The following is a 16816-nucleotide window of genomic DNA, read 5'->3' as shown; positions in this document are numbered from 1 at the left end:
GCACTGCATTTTTTTTTTTTTTTTTTTGAGACAGAATCTTTCTCTGTCGCCACACTGAAGTGATCTTGGCTCACTGCAACCTCCACCTCCCAGGTTCAAGCGATTCCCCTGCCTCAGCCTTCCTAGTAACTGGGACTACAAGCACATGCCATCATGCCCGGCTATTTTTTGTATTTTAAATAGAGACGGAGTTTCACCGTGTTGGCCAGGATGGTCTTGATCTCTTGACCTCGTGATCTGTCGGCCTTGGCCTCCCAAAGTGCTGGGAAAACAGGCGTAAGCCACCACACCCGGCCACATTTTTTTATTTTAAAAAGTCATTTAAAGAGTGTGATGTGGCCAGGTGCAGTGGCTCATGCCTGTAATCCCAGATTTTTAGAGGCCACGGCAGAAGAATCACTTGAGACCAGCAGTTTGAGACCAGCCTGGGCGACATAGTGAAACTCAGTCTCTATGAAAAATGTTTTAAAATTTGCCAGGCACAAGTGGGCTCACGCCTGTAATCCCAACACTTTGGGAGGCCAAGGTGGGTGGATTACCTGAGGTCCAGAGTTCAAGACCAGCCTGGCCAACATCGTGAAACCCCATCTCTACTAAAAATACAAAATTAGCCAGGCATGGTGGTGGGTGCCTGTAGTCCCACCTACTTGGGAGACTGAGGCAGGAGAATCACTTGAACCTGGGAGGCAGAGGTTGCAGTGAACTGATATCGTGCCACTGCACTACAGCCTAGGTGACAAGAGCAAAACTCCTCAAAAAAAATATATTTTTTTTTTTTTTTTTTAATTAGCCGTTTGTGATGGTACATGCCTGTGATCCTAGCTACTAGGGAGGTGGAAGTGGGAGGATCACCTGAGCCTGGGAGTTTAAGGCTGAAGTGAGCCCTGATCTTGCCACTGCGCTCCAGCCTGGGAGACAGAGTAAAAAAAAGAGTGTTGTCCGCAGTTTATTTTATTTTATTTTATTTTATTTTTTTATATATTTTTTGAGACGGAGTCTCGCTCTGTCACCCAGGCTGGAGTGCAGTGGCACGATCTCGGCTCACTGCAAGCTCCCCCTCCCTGGCTCAGGCCATTCTCCTGCCTCAGTCTCCGGAGTAGCTGGGACTACAGGCGCCCGCCACCACGCCCGGCTAATTTCTTGCATCTTTAGCAAAGACGAGGTTTCACCGTGGGCTCGATCTCCTGATGTCGTGATCCGCCCGCCTCGGCCTCCTGAAGTGCTAGGATTACAGGAGTGAGCCACTGCACCCGGCCTATTTTCTTTTCTTTTTTTTTTTTTGAGACGGAGTTTCACTCTTGTTGCCCAGGCTGCAGTGGAATGGTGAGATCTCGGCTCACTGCAGCCCCCGCCTCCTGGGTTCAAGCGATTCTCTTGCCTCAGCCTCCCGAGTAGCTGGGATTATAAGGCGCCCATCACCACTCCCAGCTATTGTTTTGTATTTTTAGTAGAGACAGGGTTTCATCATGTTGGCCAGGCTAGTCTCAAACTCCTGACCTCAGGTGATCCACCTGCCTCAGCCTCCCGAAGTGCTGGGATTATTGGCGTGAGCTACCACGCCTGGCCTTTAAAAAGTTTTTTTAACACACAGGGTCTCACTGTGTTGTTCAGGCTTGAGTGGTGCACTTTTCTTTTTTATTTTTATCTTTTTCTTTTTTTTGAGACGGAGTCCTGCTCAGTCGCCTGGGCTGCAGTGCAGTGGCATGGTCTCGCTCACTGCAAGCTCCGCCTCCTGGGTTCATGCCATTCTCCTGCCTCAGCCTCCTAAGTAGGTGGGACTACAGGCGGCCCCCACCACGCCCAGCTAATTTTTTTTTTTTTTTTTTTTTTTTTTTTTTTTTGTATTTTTAGTAGAGACGGGGTTTTACCGTATTAGCCAGGATGGTCTCGATCTCCTGACCTCGTGACCTGCCTGCCCGGCCTCCCAAAGTGGTGGGATTACAGTTGTGAGCCACCGCGCCCGGCCGAGTGGTGCACATTTGAAGAGAAAAAGGCATAAGTAACTTTGTTTCCCAACGTCTAAGGCAAGGTTTCTGATTCCAAGGATTCCTCGAGTGCCCAGAACCCCTGGAATTACATAAAGGGAATGCGAGGGTGTCGATGTATATCTGTGTATGTGTGTGCACGTGTGTGTGAGCAGCTGACACGCACATTTTGGGGGGAGGCAGAGCCACAGCACTTGATGGGGTTTCAAAGGGAGTCCATGTCTCAGAAGATGGCTACAAACCACTGCTTTGAAGGCACGGTCATCCAGGGAATGGCTGGCTGCTTAGAGCTTTCCTCTCTCCACTGTGTGCGGACTTGGGAATCTGGCCGCTCCTTTTTCTGCTCCCAGGCTGTCTTTCTGCACGCTCTCCACTGGTGCGAGGGTGGAGACTTCTGTCAGCTCGAGCCGTTTGCTCCACTGTCTCATGACATGAAAACAGATGTGCACGAAACAGCCCATTCATTAAAAGAATCACGTGAAGAATGACCTCCGCCTGCGGAAGTCATCAAATACCAGAATAATTCAGGGCTGGAGGGGCAGGGAGGGACATCAAGATGCGGAGAGCTCATTTATCTTTTCGTTCTCGCGGTTTCGCTAGGAATGACCAAATGTTCATAGAAATACGAACCCTGTAAACATAGCATTTGAAACTCCACATCTTTTAATCCTTGAACATATATAGGATGGATAGTGTTGGACTAACTTCAGATCTGGGTAGCTAAAGATTTCTCTAATTGGGCCGGGCGCGGTGGCTCACGCCTGTAATCCCAGCACTTTGGGAGGCCGAGGCAGGAGGATCACAAGGTCAGAAGATCGAGACCCTCCTGGCTAACACGGTGAAACCCCATCTCCACTAAAAATACAAAAAGTTAGCCGGGCGTAGTGGCGGGCACCTGTAGTCCCAGCTACTCGGGAGGCTGAGGCAGGAGAATGGCGTGAACCCGGGAGGCGGAGTTTGCAGTGAGCTGAGATCCGGCCACTGCACTCCAGCCTGGGCGACAGAGCGAGACTCCGTCTCTAAAAAAAAAAAAATTCTCTAATTGGAAATAAATAGTAAAAGAAATTATATTTGAGACCAGGTGCTGTGGTGGTTCACACCTGTAATCCTAGCACTTTGGGAGGCCGAGGTGGGCAGATCACTTGAGGTCAGGATTTTGAGACCAGCCTGGCCAACATGGAGAAACCCCATCTCTACTAAAAATACAAAAATTAGCTGGGCTTGGTGGCAGGTGCCTGTAGTCCCAGCTACTCAGGAGGCTGAGGCAGGACAATCACTTGAACCTGGGAGGCAGAGGCTGCAGTGAGCTGAGAACGTGCCACTGCACTCCAGCCTGGGCAACAGAGCAAGACTCTGCCAAAAAAAAAAAAAGAGAGAGAGAGAGAGAAAAGAAAGAAATTATATTTCAGAAAATAAAATCTCGTCTCTTTTCCTCTAACCATCTAAAGTTCAATACCATGATAACCAAGTTCTTTCATTTAGTTGTCTTTGTAGGTTCATGTTTATTAATCAGCTGTACTTTCCAAAATCATATTATTAGTGGAGGATTCTGAGTAGTGAAAATTAGTAGCTTGATGTCTCATCTAAATGCCAAAATATGCAGCAGAAATACAGTTAAAAATAACTTTAATTGAACAAATGTTTGAAATAACTCATCATTTATTTTTGTATATTTCGTGACACAATGAAAAGATGTCATGGCCATTTCTGGAAAAGGAGATTTATCTGCCAAGAGGCATGTGTGCTGACCTTCAAATTCACAAGTGCAGAAACTGCTAATGACCAACGAAAGTGTTTCCTCTGAGTGGGATTCCATATCCCCCCAGACCCCTACTGCTGTATTCTGTTTTTACCTTGCAGCAATAAAAAGTAGCTCATTCTTGGTTTTTATCCGGCAAAATATCACAATTTAATTAAATTATTTTGGTCTGAGTCCAAAACAGTCTCTCCACAGTGTCCCGAAAGTTACAGGTTTTCTGACGGATGCCAAGACCATTAAGCCCACTTTATGATGATTGTGCACCCATGTATCATGTTCATCTATATTTTACAGTTCATTATTTAACAGTGCTTATCTCAAAGGTTAAAGTCTTTATAGGATCATTTGGCTGATTCTTAACTTGGCTAATTTACAAATAATTTCACAAATATCTTTTTGTCACTGTTATTTGTCCACAAAGATCTGATCGAGAGTATGGAATCTTTACATTATAAATGCTTCACTGCTTTAACGAGATGCCCCTCATGGTTTCCTTATGCCAAATAATGACGACTCTGTCAAATAAATGCAATACACATTCATAATGTGGTGAACTGATTTTTTAAACAACTTTTCCTTCATTATAACTTTCAGAAATCAATAATCTAAGTTGTATTTCCTGCTCATTAATGCACAATAAAAGCCATCATACAAAAAAAGAAAGCTGAAAAAATGGAAAATAACAAAATATCTTTTCATAATAAAACATTTTGGGTCACTAATGAAACTAAAAGTACGAAAATTCTAAAAGTTTCATATACATGCAATAAATTATCCTAAAGATTGAAATGCATGTAATGTTTATAGGGCTGTTTTCTGGGCTGGGGAAATACACTAGGGACACTAGCCAGATCACTGGAATTCTAGTCAATGCCTCTTTTCATTTCTTATAGAGAAACACAAGTCGATTTTTGATGCTTATTAAAAAAAAAAGTGATTCCTTGATTCACATCTTAAGTGAAAAATATAATTTATTAACAAAGGGTAAGAACATCAGAACTATCCATAATAATTGGTTTATCACACAAATATTTGTTCCCTTCCTACACAGCACTGTTTTCTGGGAGCATTGAATCACTGTGGATTTAGCAAGGGCCTTGAAAGCCCCCAGGATGCTTTACACTGGATTTCATTAGCTGACTGGTATCCTTTTGCGTTTGGTAAGTAAACTGCTGCATTTCTAACTAGAATCAACTGGGTCATCCCGAATTACTTCAGTCTAGTACTGCAGTTTTCCCAACAAAGACATGGAGGCACAGCAGAGGGTGAATCCACAGTTATCAAGCTGGGGATTAGACCAGGAAGGCTCCTTCCAGATAAAGCAGCTATCTGCCATGACGGTGGTGGGAGGGGGAGGTCAATGTACAATCTCACTTCTCGCAGTACACAAAACTTCAGTTATTTGAAGAGTTAAATAGGCTGGGCACAGTGGCTCGTGCCTGTAATCCCAAGACTTTGGGAGGCCGAGGCGAGCAGATCTCTTGAGGTCAGGAGTTCAAGACCACCCTGGGCAACACGGTTTTAAAATTCTACAAAAAAATTTAAAAATTTAGCCAGGTGTGGTAGTTCACACCTGTCATCCCAGCACTTTGGGACGCCGACGTGGGCAGATCTCTTGAGGCCTGGAGTTTGAGACCAGCCTGGCCAACATGGAGAAACCCCATCTCTATTTTAGAAAACACAAAACTAGGGTGCGGTGGCTCAAGCCTGTAATCCCAGCATTTTGGGAGGCCGAGGCGGGCGGATCATGAGGTCAGGAGATCGAGACCATCCTGGCTAACACGGTGAAACCCCGTCTCTACTAAAAAATACAAAAAAAACTACCCGGGCGAGGTGGCCGGCAACTGTAGTCCCAGCTACTCGGGAGGCTGAGGCAGGAGAATGGCGTAAACCCGGGAGGTGGAGCTTGCAGTGAGCCGAGATCCGGCCACCGCACTCCAGCCTGGGTGACAGAGCGAGACACCGTCTCAAAAAAAAAAAAAAAAAAAAAAAGAAAACACAAAACTAGCTGGGCATGGTGGAGCATGCCTGTAATCCCAGCTACTCAGGAGCTGAGGTTGGAGAATCATTTGAACCTGGGAGTCAGGGGTAGTGAGATAAAATTGAGCCACTGCACTCTAGCCCGGGTGACATAGCAAGACCATGTTTCAAAAAAAATTTTTTTTAATTAAAAAATTAGCCAGGTGTAAGGGCATATGCCTATAGTCTCAGCTACTCGGAAGGCGGAGGTGGGAGGATCTGCCTGAGCCTAGGAGGTCGAAGCTGCAGTGAGCTATGATTGTACCACTAGCCTCTAGCCTCAGTGACAGAGCGAGACCCTGTCTAAAAAAAAAAAAAAAAAAAAAAAAAAAAAAAGAAGCCTATAATCTGGGAGGCCAAGGGCTGGCGGATTAACTTGAGGTCAGGAATTCAGACCAGCCTAGGCCAACATGCTGAACCGTCTCTACTAAAAAATACAAAAATTGGCCGGCGCGGTGGCTCAAGCCCTGTAATCCAGCACTTTGGAGGGCCGAGACGGGCGAATCACAAGGTCCAGGAGATCAAGACCGATCCTGCTGAACACGGTGAAACCCCGTCTTACTAAAGAATCACAAAGGAAAACTAGCCGGGCGAGGGTTGTGGGCGCCTGTAGTCCCAGCGTTACTCGGAGGCTGAAGCAGGAGAATGGTGTAAACCAGGAGGCGGAGCCTTGCGTGAGCTGAGATCGCCATTGCACTCCAGCCGGGCGATACAGAGCGAGACTCGCGTCTCAAAAAAAAAAAAAAAAAAAGAAATAACAAAAATTAGCTGGGCATGGTGGTATACTCTCGTAATCCCAGCTATTCACAGGAGTCTAAGGCAGGAAGAATTGCCTGAAAGGTGGAGGTTGCAGTAAGCTGAGGCTGCACTCCAGCCCTGAGCCAACGGAGCAGATTCATCTCAAAACAAAACAAAACAAACAAACAAAAAAACAACAGTTAAAATATAACAAAATATCTAAACATGGTGAAATTTAGGTTGACTGCTTAGCCTCTCAAAAGTCTTCCCAACTGGCCAAGGTTGGAATGGCCCTGGGCCCCGAGTCCTCAGGCTTTCTTTCTTTCCTCCTACAACTTGGCAAGCTTGGATGCCAAATTCATACTCATGTCTTTAAATAAAGCTATATAGCTGAACTGCCCAAGTATATATCTCTAGGCCCTCTTCCTCAAACTCCAGATTCATGGATCTACATGCCTACATAGACGAAACAGTCTGATGGGCATCTGGGGGCCGGCGCGTGCGGGGCTCAAGCTGTAATGCCCAGCACTTTGGGAAGGCCGAGGCGGGTGGCATGCACGAGGTCGGAAGAATGCGAGACCCTCCTGCTAAGGCACGGTGAAACGCCCGTCTCTACTAAAAATACAAAAAAAAAAGCTAGCCCGGGCACCGGTGGGCGGCCGCCCTGTAGTCCAGCTACTCCGGCAGGCCCCTGAGCTGGAGAATAGGCGGGAACCCCGGGAGGCGGAGCTGCAGTGAGCTGAGATCGGTGCGCACTGCAGGCTCCAGGCCGGGCCCGACAGAGCAACGACTCCGTCTCAAAAAAAAAAAAAAAAAAAAAAAATGTCTGATGGGCATCTGATATGGTTTGACTGTGTCCCCACTCAAATCTCATCTTGAATTGTAGCTCCCATAATCCCCTATGTCATGGGAGGGACCTGGTGGGAGGTAATTGATTCACGGGGTTGGGTTTTTCCTGTGCTGTTCTTGTGACACTGAGTAAGTCCCACGAGATCTGGTTTTATAAAGGGGGGTTCCCTGCACACGCCCTCTTGCCTGCCGCCACGTAAGACATGCCTTTGCTCTTCCTTCACTTTCTACCATGGCTGTGAGGCCTCCTCAGCCATGTGGAACTGTGAGCCCATTAAACCTCTTTTTCTTTATAAGTAATCCAGTCCTGGGTATTTCTTGTAGCAGTGTGAGAACAGACTAATACAGCATCTTAAATTGATTAGGGCTAAAACCAAAGCCCAGCTTTCCCTCTCTCAAACCTGCTCCTTCCCTGGGTTTCTCCATCTTGGTGGATGGCAGCTCCCTCCTTCCAGTTGATGGAGTTGTTCCACCACCTCATCATCATTGTCAATCCCCCTCTTTTATACAGCCTGCATCCAACCCATCCGCAAACCCTACCTTGAAAATAGGTCCAGACCCTGACTACTTCTGATCACCTCGGGGGCTACTGCCCTGGTTCAGATTGCTATGGTCTCTCACCCAGCTTACAGCACCTGCTTCCTCATCTGTCTTCCCACCCTCCCACCAGCTGTTCTCACCAGGGATAGCAATTGTTTTCCAACTTAGGCCTGGGCCCAGTGGCTCATGCCTGTAATCCCAGCACTTTGGAGGCCAAGGTGGGCAGATCACCTGATGTCAGGAGTTTGAGACCAGCCTGGCCAGGGAGGCGGGGAGATGACCCAACGCTCCTGATTACCGTTGACTCTAAGCTGGTTTGCCTCAAGCTATGCATAAAGCCCCAGGTCCCTCCAACCTGGTGAAACCCTATCTCTATTAAAAATACAAAAATTAGCGGGGCGTGGTGGTGCTCGCCTATAATCCCAGCTACTTGGGAGGCTGAGGCAGGAGAATCGCTTGAACCTGGGAGATCGAGGTTGCAGTGAGCCAAGCTTGCACCACTGCACTCCAGCCTAGGCAACAGAGCAAGATTGTGTCAAAAACAAAAAAAAAAAATCAAAAAAATGAGAAAATGACAACTGAGGTCACATTTTGCCCTCCTCACTTCAGAGTCCTCCACTGGCTCCCATCTCATTCAGGAAAAACCCAGGGACGTCACCAGGGACCCACAGAGCCCTACGTGATGCGATCCTGTATGTGTTTTCTCCAACCTCATTCCCCACTGATCTTGTCCTGACCCACTGTGCTCCAGCCCCATTGATCTCCTGGTGTTATTCACATAAACCTCGCCTGGACTGAGCACCCAGGACGTTGGCATTACCAGCCTCTGCCTGAGGGCCCTGCTGTATGTTGAACTGTGTCCCCTACTAAAGCTATGTCCAAGCCATAGCCTTATTTGGTGCTGTGGTCTGAATGCTTAGTCCTCAAAACTCAGATGTTGAGACTGAATCCCCAGTGTGATAGTATGAAGCGGGGGCGGGGGGGGGCTTTAGGAAGTGACAGGTCATGAGGGCTCCGCCCTTGGGAATGGGATTCATGTCATCATAAAAGAGGCCAGAGGTGGGAAGATCGCTTGAGCCCAGGAGTTTGAGACTACAGTGAGCTAAGATTGTGCCACTGAGCTTCAGCCTGGATGACAAAGCAAGAAAGTTCTTGTCTCAAAAAAAAAAAGGTGGGGGATGGGAGGGAGAGCATTAAGATAAATACCTAATGCATGTGGGGCTTAAAACCTGCATGATATGTTGACAGGTGCAGCAAATCACCATGGCACATACATACCTGTGTAACAAACCTGCATGTTCTGCACATATATCCCAGAACTTAAAATAAAAATTAAAAATTAAATTTAAAAGAAAAAAGAGGCACCAAGAAACCTGTGTGCCCCCTCCTCCACCATGTGAGGATGCATGGAAGGTGCCATCTATCAGGAGCAGCCTCTTACCATACACTTAATCTGCTAGTGTCATGATCTTGGACTTCCCAGCCTCCAGAACTGTAAGCATTAAATGTATATTGTCTATAGTTACCCAGTCTAAGGTATGTTGTTATAGCGGCATGAATGGACTAAGACTTTTTTATTTTTTTGGGATGGAGTCTGGCTCTGTCACCCAGGCTGGAGTGCAGTGGTGCAATCTCAGCTCACTGAAACCTCTGACTCCTGGGTTCAAGCGATTCTCCTGCCTCAGCTTCCCAAGTAGCTGGGATTGCAGGCACATGCCACCACGTCCAACTAACTTATTTTTTGTTTTGTTTTGTTTTTGAGATGGAGTCTCGGTCTGTTGCTCAGGCTGGCGTGCAGTGGCGCCATCTCGACTCACTGCTACCTCCACCTCCCAGGTTCAAGCGATTCTCCTGCCTCAGCCTCCCGAGTAGCTGGGACTACAGGCACGTGCCACCATGCTGGGCTAATTTTCTGTATTTTTAGTAGAGATGGGGTTTCACCGTTTAGCCAGGATGGTCTTGAACTCCTGACCCGCCTCAGCCTTCCAAAGTGCTGGGATTACAGGCATGAGCCACTGCACCCGGCCAACTTATTGTATTTTTAGTAGAGAAGGGGTTTCACCATGTTGGCCAGGCGGGTCTCGAACTCCTGACCTCAGGTGATCTACCCGCCTCAGCCTCCCAAAGTGCTGGGATTACAGGTGTGAGCCACCATGCCTGGCCTGGACTAAGACATTTTGGAATAAGGTTTTTGCAAATGTAATCAAGTTAAGAGGAGTCATACTGGATTAGCGTGAGCTTTCAATCCAATGATGGTGATCTACTAAGGAGAGAGACTGAGAAACACAGAAGAGATGCACAGAAAAGAAGGACATGAACTGATGGAGGTGGAGATTGGGGTGATGCAGCTGTAACCCTAAGGCAAGTGACCCTAAGGATGGCCAGCAGCTACCAGAGGCTGGAAGAGGCAAGAAAGATCCTCCAAGAGCCTTCAGCGCCTGCTGATGCCTTGATTTCAGACTGCTAGGCTCTAGGGCTGTGAGAGGGTGACTTCTGTTTTTTGTTGTTGTTGTTTATTTGTTTGAGACGGTCTCTCACTCTGTTGCCCAGGCTAGAGTGCAGTGGCGTGAACTTGGCTCACTGCAACCTCTGCCTCCCAGATTCAAGTGATTCTCGTGCCTCAGCCTACCCAAGTAGTTAAGATTACAAGCAGGCACCACCACACCTGGCTAATTTTTTTATTTTTAGTACAGACAGGGTTTTGCTATGTTGGCCAGGCTGGTCTCGAACTCCTGGCCTCAGGTGATCCGCCGACCTTGGCACCTGGCCTGATTTCTGTTGTTTTATGACATCCGGTCTGTGGTCATTTGTTACAACAGCCACAATAAACTAATAGAGGTCTCCCCCCCAAAAGTGGCTTCCTGCTGCCACTTGGAGGGGGCTTGCGGGGAGGGCTCTGTGTCTCTGCTCCACACCTTTCTCTCAGGTCACCACAGCCCCAACCGAGAGCACTCTCCCACAGTCTGGGCAGAGCCACAGGGTGATGCCCTCCTTCCCAATTCTCTTTCCATTTCTCTCAGTGTCACATAGACTCCACTGCTTCCCTAGGCTTTCCTTGTTGAGTTGTGAAAAAAGCAGATATTGCTTCTTGAGCCTTACATTCTATTATTATTTTTTCTTTCTTTCTTCCTTTTTTTTTTTTTTTTTTTTCTTTGAGATGGTTTCCCTCTGTTGCCCAGGCTGGAGTGCAGTGACGTGAACTCAGCTCACTTCAAACTCCGTCTCCTGGGTTCAAGTGATTTTCCTGCTTCCACCTCCTGAGTAGCTGGGATTACAGGCGCCTGCCACCACACCCAGCTAATTTTTGTATTTTCAGTAGAGACAGAGTTTTGCCACATTGGCCAGGCTTGTCTTTAACTCCTGGCCTCAAGTGATCCACCCACCTCGACTGGTAATTCCCAGTGGGAATTACCCACTGCGCCTGGCCAACTTTGAGTATACTTTGAGTATAAATCTTTGTAGAAACCGTAAGAAGCATAACAACAAAGAAACTCTCCTACAAATGTTTCCAGGAAGAAAAAGCACTGGTTGGAGGGACCTGGGGCTTTATGCATAGCTTGAGGCAAACCAGCTTAGAGTCACTGGGAATCAGGAGCATTGGGTCATCTCCCTGCCTCCCTGGTCACTGGTAGAGACATGGAGGAGGAAGGCTACCCATAAAGACGCCAGATAACAGCTGCGCACAGGTTGGTGTCCGGGAGTTCACCCAGGGCTGCAGGGGAAAGTGGCTTCCTCTCAAGCTGTGCTTAGGGCCCAGCTGTGGCTGTTCCCTGACATCAACACGCTACCTTGACCAGATGATGCAACAATATGTCCAGACCCCTTTGCTCACGTCTACACAGCAAGAACACAGGGCCAGATGGCAGTGCCAGCTCCCATTTGCACTCAGCATCGACTGCTCTGAGGCCCCAGGGGGAGAACATATGGCTCCAACACAAATGAAGACTGGCCAGGACCCCAGCCTGCTCCTGCCCGTGCCCTTGAACTGGTGCTGCTCCTCTTAGGAGCTCCACATCCCCCTTCCCTTTGCTGAGAGCTTTGAAGGAGAGAGAAGGGAAAGTGAATCCCAAAAGGTTTACCTTTGCCAAAATAATCGTTTGCCAGGAACAGCCTCTGCTTCTAAGGGCCAAGGCAACTGAGTTCTTAATAAGTCACCTTGTAATCTACTGTAACGAAACCTCCAGATGCAGTAGGAACCCCAGGACACCTCCAACCTCTCCTGTTTTTACAAAGGAAGGAACCATTAAGACTGAACCAAGTTGTATTTCCAGCTGAGGCTCAGAGAAGTGACCTGGCCAAAGCCACACAGCCAGCGGTGGCAGGAATCAGTGCTCTGAGAGAGCGAGCATTGATGTTTTTGCCCATCATGCAGTCACCCTTTCTCTAGTCACAGCATCCCATTCTTCTGGTGGGAAACACCCCCCTCCCAGTCTCAGTCCATGCTGTTGGGCGAGGCTGAGCTATTCCCAGAATCTGAGGGTGACCATGTGACCCAGGCCTAATCAATCAGTGATTCCATCTCCCTTGGCAATAGTGATTGGTTCAAGGACACACATGTAACCCATTTTGAGCCTATGAGAGTCCGGCTTAGGGTTTTTGCTGGAACAATTGAAAGAAGCTGGGGTGCTGAGCTGAACCTACAGAGGTGCTGGGGCCACCAACCAGAGAGATGGATTGAGGCTGAGTCCTGATGTCATCGTCTCAGTCTCTGGACCCAGCTGTGCCTGAAGCCACATGTCCTTTTTGGTTTAAACTTCCTTGAATTGGTCACTGCTGTTGGTTCAGCAAATGAAAGATGCTGAACCAACTGGACCCCAAACCCACGCCCTCTTCCGACACTAAGTTGCCATCAGCCCAGGTCCCCCAGATGAGGTTCGCCATCCCTGTTCCCCGCGGGGAGCAGACGAGCACGCGGGCACGGCTCTGCTGTTGTTTTCGCCTTTGGATCAAACCAGCCCCAGGGACTTGGGAAGCACAGCAGAGCCCAGGCAGCTCTCCACAGCCTTCCCTCTGCGTCCGTCCCAGTCACCTGCTGTATCTTCCCTCCTTTCCAGGAAGGAGGCAATTAGAGACCAGCGAAATGTAAGCTTCTGTCCACCATCTCAAAGGAGGCAGGAACATGGATCAGGACCCAAACATAACACTTAATAAGCTTTGTATCTGGCACACTTTTGTTATTCTTGTCATCCCAGGGATGCTTTCTCTTGGCGTCCAGGAAAAAAAAAGAAAGCCCTTATGAAGAAAAGAGAGCCAAAGTGGGAAGCCTGCCTATGCCAGCCTCTGCATGGATTTCCAGCATCACCACTGGTTTGACAAATGCAGCTGCTCTGCCCCTGGCTCATGTGTGACAATGTTTTTAGCAAGAGCTGCATCCCAAGGTCTCAAGTGCGGTCTGACAGCACATCACCGTGTGTAGCTCCTGAGGGACTTTGCTCTCCAACCCTCATGTGCCAATAACCCTGAGGAGACCTGGTCCCCACCCTGTCATGTGAGTGGGACTTAGGTACAGGCAAGATTTAATAAGTGGCTGTCACTGTTATTTTGCAGGGATCAGTTAGGACAAAGGATACCCAGGCAGGCCAGGGCACACTTTTTTGAGGACTCATACATTTGAGGTCAGTAGTTAATTTCTAAGCCAACTCCCGGGTTCAAGTGATTCTCCTGCCTCAGCTTCCTGAGCAGCTGGGACTACAGGCACCCACCACCACATCTGGGTAATTTTTTTTTTTTTTGGAGACAAAGTCTCATTCTTTCACCCAGGCTGGAGTGCAGTGGTGTGATCTGGGTTCACTGCAACCTCCGCCTCCTGGGTTCAAGTGATTCTCGTGTCTCAGCCTCCTGAATAGCTGGGATCACAGGCACCTGCCACCATGCCCAGCTAATTTTTTTGTGTTTTTAGTAGAGACAGGGTTTTACCATGTCAGCCAGGTTGGTCTTGAACTCCTGATCTCAAGTGGTCCGCCCGACTCAGCCTCCCAAAGAGCTGGGATTACAGGCGTAAATCACTGTGTCTAGTCTTAATTTTTTTATTGTTTGTTTAGTAGAGACAGGGTTCCATCATGTTGGCCAGACTGGTCTTGAACTCCTGACCTCAAATGAGACTTCGCCTCCCAAAGTTCTGGATTACAGATGTGAGCCCCTGCACCAGCCCTAGATCTTGATACTTCCGGATTGGGGTGACATTAGTGTGGAGACATCATCTCTGTTTATTGGTGAGGTAAACTGAGAGGGGCCTTCCTTTAGGAGGAGGGGCCACCGCCTACTTTGAGAGATGCCCCAATACATAGCTTCCCCTTAGGTCAGAGTAGGATTGGTCAAACCTTTGTCTTTTCAGCAATTGTCTCTATTTCTGCTCTGGAAGTCATATTTCTCTAGTACGAGGCATATTTCTGCAGTGTCTAGGCCCTAGGAAGGTGTTGGCTAGAGACTTACAAGGGTCTTTTAACACTGCAAGCTCTTTCTGCCAAATACTGCAGCCCGTTTCTTACAGAGATTGGCTGGCTGGCTGGCTTTGATGTTGGACGAGATGAGGCCCAACATTCCATAAAAGCAGGGAAAAGGTGTGACCAAGATGACCAAGAGGAGAGACCCAAGGATCTGATCACTCCTGACTCCGCCTCAGGATGCCCTTCCCCAGACCAGGCACCCAGGGCCCCTGCCTTGTGTGGAGTCACTGATTCTCCCCGAATGGCCCTAGAGCACTCCCTAAAACAGGTGCTGTCACTCAGAGTGACACAAGTCAGTGCAGGACACCTGTGGAAATTCTCCCCTGAAGTCGCAGCCTGACCACAGGTGCCCTCCAAATACGTACTTGGCATAGAACCCACTGGTTCCCTTTAAAGCAGGTGCACGTGGACTTGGGCGCTCACCCTGTGGCTGCCTCTGCCATGCTCATTTCCATAGTGGCCCCCGGGACTGGTCCCAGGAAGTCCCGTTCCCAGCCCTGGTTTGCTGGTTTTTCTGGCTCGTGGCTGGCCATGCCACACACAGCTGCACCTGCCCCGCAGCTTTCCTTCCCAGTGAGGCAGAGGCAGATACTAGGCGTTGCTGCTGAAGATCAGAGTTCGGTGCTAGGGCAGCCAGAGAGGGAGGGGAGCTGTGGCCAAGCAGAGAGGCAGGCAGGCACAGCAGCCACTCTTCCCACAGCTGTTTCCTCCTCTGTCCTTTCATTCGCTGAAAGTCTGAACAAAAGACCTCAACACACAAGAAATCTGAGGGAAGGAGATGCTATCCAAAAGGTTCGGAAATCAAAGTGGGAGACCGGGTGTGGTGGCTCATGCCTATAATCCCAGCACTTTGGGAGGCTAAGGCGAAGGAATCACCTGAGGTCAGGAGTTTGAGACCAGCCTGGGCAACATGGTGAAACCCCGTCTCTACTAAAAATACAAAAATTAGCTGGGTATGGTGACAGGTGCCTGTAATCCCAGCTACTTGGGAGGCTGAGGCAGGAGAATCACTTGAATCCGGGATGTGGAGGTTGCAGTGTGCTGAGATCCTGCCACTGCACTCCAGCCTGGGCGACAAAGCTAGACTCCATCTCAACAAGAACAACAAAAAAGAAATCAAAGTAGGCCAAGGAAGAAGTCTGGCTTTGACCAGGTTCCATGGCCTCTGCGGTGACACAGGAGAGAGTGTTGACAAGGACGTGCTGTTCAGGAATCTCCCATTATCCAGTGACAGCTCCATTCCTCTTGCCCAGCTTTGCTTAGAGCTCTGGGCTGGCTTCACTCTGGCTCTGAGTCCCTGTGAGCCACAGGGTATGGTCCACTTGCAACAGTAAACCTGTGCCAGCCAGCTGGGGCTGGAGAGAAGGAAGGGCTGGGATGGCAGCCAGCCCAGCTGGGCAGCAGGGAGGCCATGGAGGCCCAGGGTCTCGGGGCAGCCCCACTGCGCCCCCCTGGCGGCTGAAGAAAGCTCCTGGGCGTGCCTAGACCACCAGCTGACCTTCTGCACAGTTAAGGAGTAGCTGTGACTTGGCTTTCATATGCAGAAATAAATAAATAAATAAATAAATAAACAAATAAATAAATAAATAAATAGAGTAGCCAGGAGGAGTAGCTAGGATGAGGGCCTTGACCAGGGCTCCTTACATATTGTGTCTATTCCCACCCCTAGTAGGCAGATGCAGGGGCGTCCTGCTCTCACGGCAGGGAAAGCCGAGCTGCACCTGCAGAAGGTTGGGGGAAGGATTAGCCACCTCGAATCCCCTGTAGAGAAGAGCTCCTCTCCAGCCCCGTGGCCCTCAGCCCTCAGGCATTGTATGTTCTGGCCAGGAGTCCTGGTTGTACACCGGCTGACCTAGAGCTTCAATTTTCCCAGCCCTAGCCTAGCCTGGTGTAAGCTCGGGGAAGGCGGCAGTTGTAACAGTACTAACTGCACAGCGGTGCCCTTTCTTAATAATAACAAGGACAGCTGGGGGTGGGTGGGTGTGTACTGGGAGTGGCCACGACCTTTGAGCACGCTGTCTGAAAACACCACAATTTCAACAGTTGTTTTGTTTTTGTTTTTGTTTTGAGACAGAGCCTCACTCTGTCACCCAGGCTGGAGTGCAATGGTGCGATCTCTGCTCACTGCAACCTCTGCTTCCCGGGTTCAGGTGATTCTCGTGCCTCACACTCCTAAGTAGCTGGGGATTTCAGGCGCGCGCCCCCACGCCCAGCTAATTTTTGGATTTTTAGTAGAGACGGGGTTTCACCATGTTGGCCAGGCTGGTTTCAAACTCCTGACCTCAGGTGATCCGCCCACCTCAGCCTCCCAAAGTGCTGGGATTACAGGCGTGAGCCACTGTGCCCGACCTTCAACAGTTTTTAAGGTGATCTGTTGGCAGTTAAGACTTAGATTTTTTTTTTTTTAAAAGACATCTTTTCAACAAACAGTACTGGGACAACTGGATATCCACATGCAACCTGATATAAAATGAACTCGG

At 48.8% G+C, this 16816-nt stretch overlaps 1 pseudogene; it reads right to left on the bottom strand.

Moving 5' to 3' along the window:
• LOC108517909 (60S ribosomal protein L7-like) overlaps positions 1-14869 on the bottom strand; it is a 70710-nt pseudogene extending 55841 nt beyond the window's left edge.
• Between the last annotated feature and the right edge of the window lie 1947 nt (positions 14870-16816).

This window comes from Rhinopithecus bieti, unplaced genomic scaffold (genome assembly GCF_001698545.2).
Source record: "Rhinopithecus bieti isolate Rb0 unplaced genomic scaffold, ASM169854v2 scaffold_40368, whole genome shotgun sequence".
Taxonomy (NCBI): domain Eukaryota; kingdom Metazoa; phylum Chordata; class Mammalia; order Primates; family Cercopithecidae; genus Rhinopithecus; species Rhinopithecus bieti.
The sequence above is the reverse complement of the archived record's forward strand: the minus strand, read 5'-3'. Positions and strand labels throughout refer to the sequence as shown.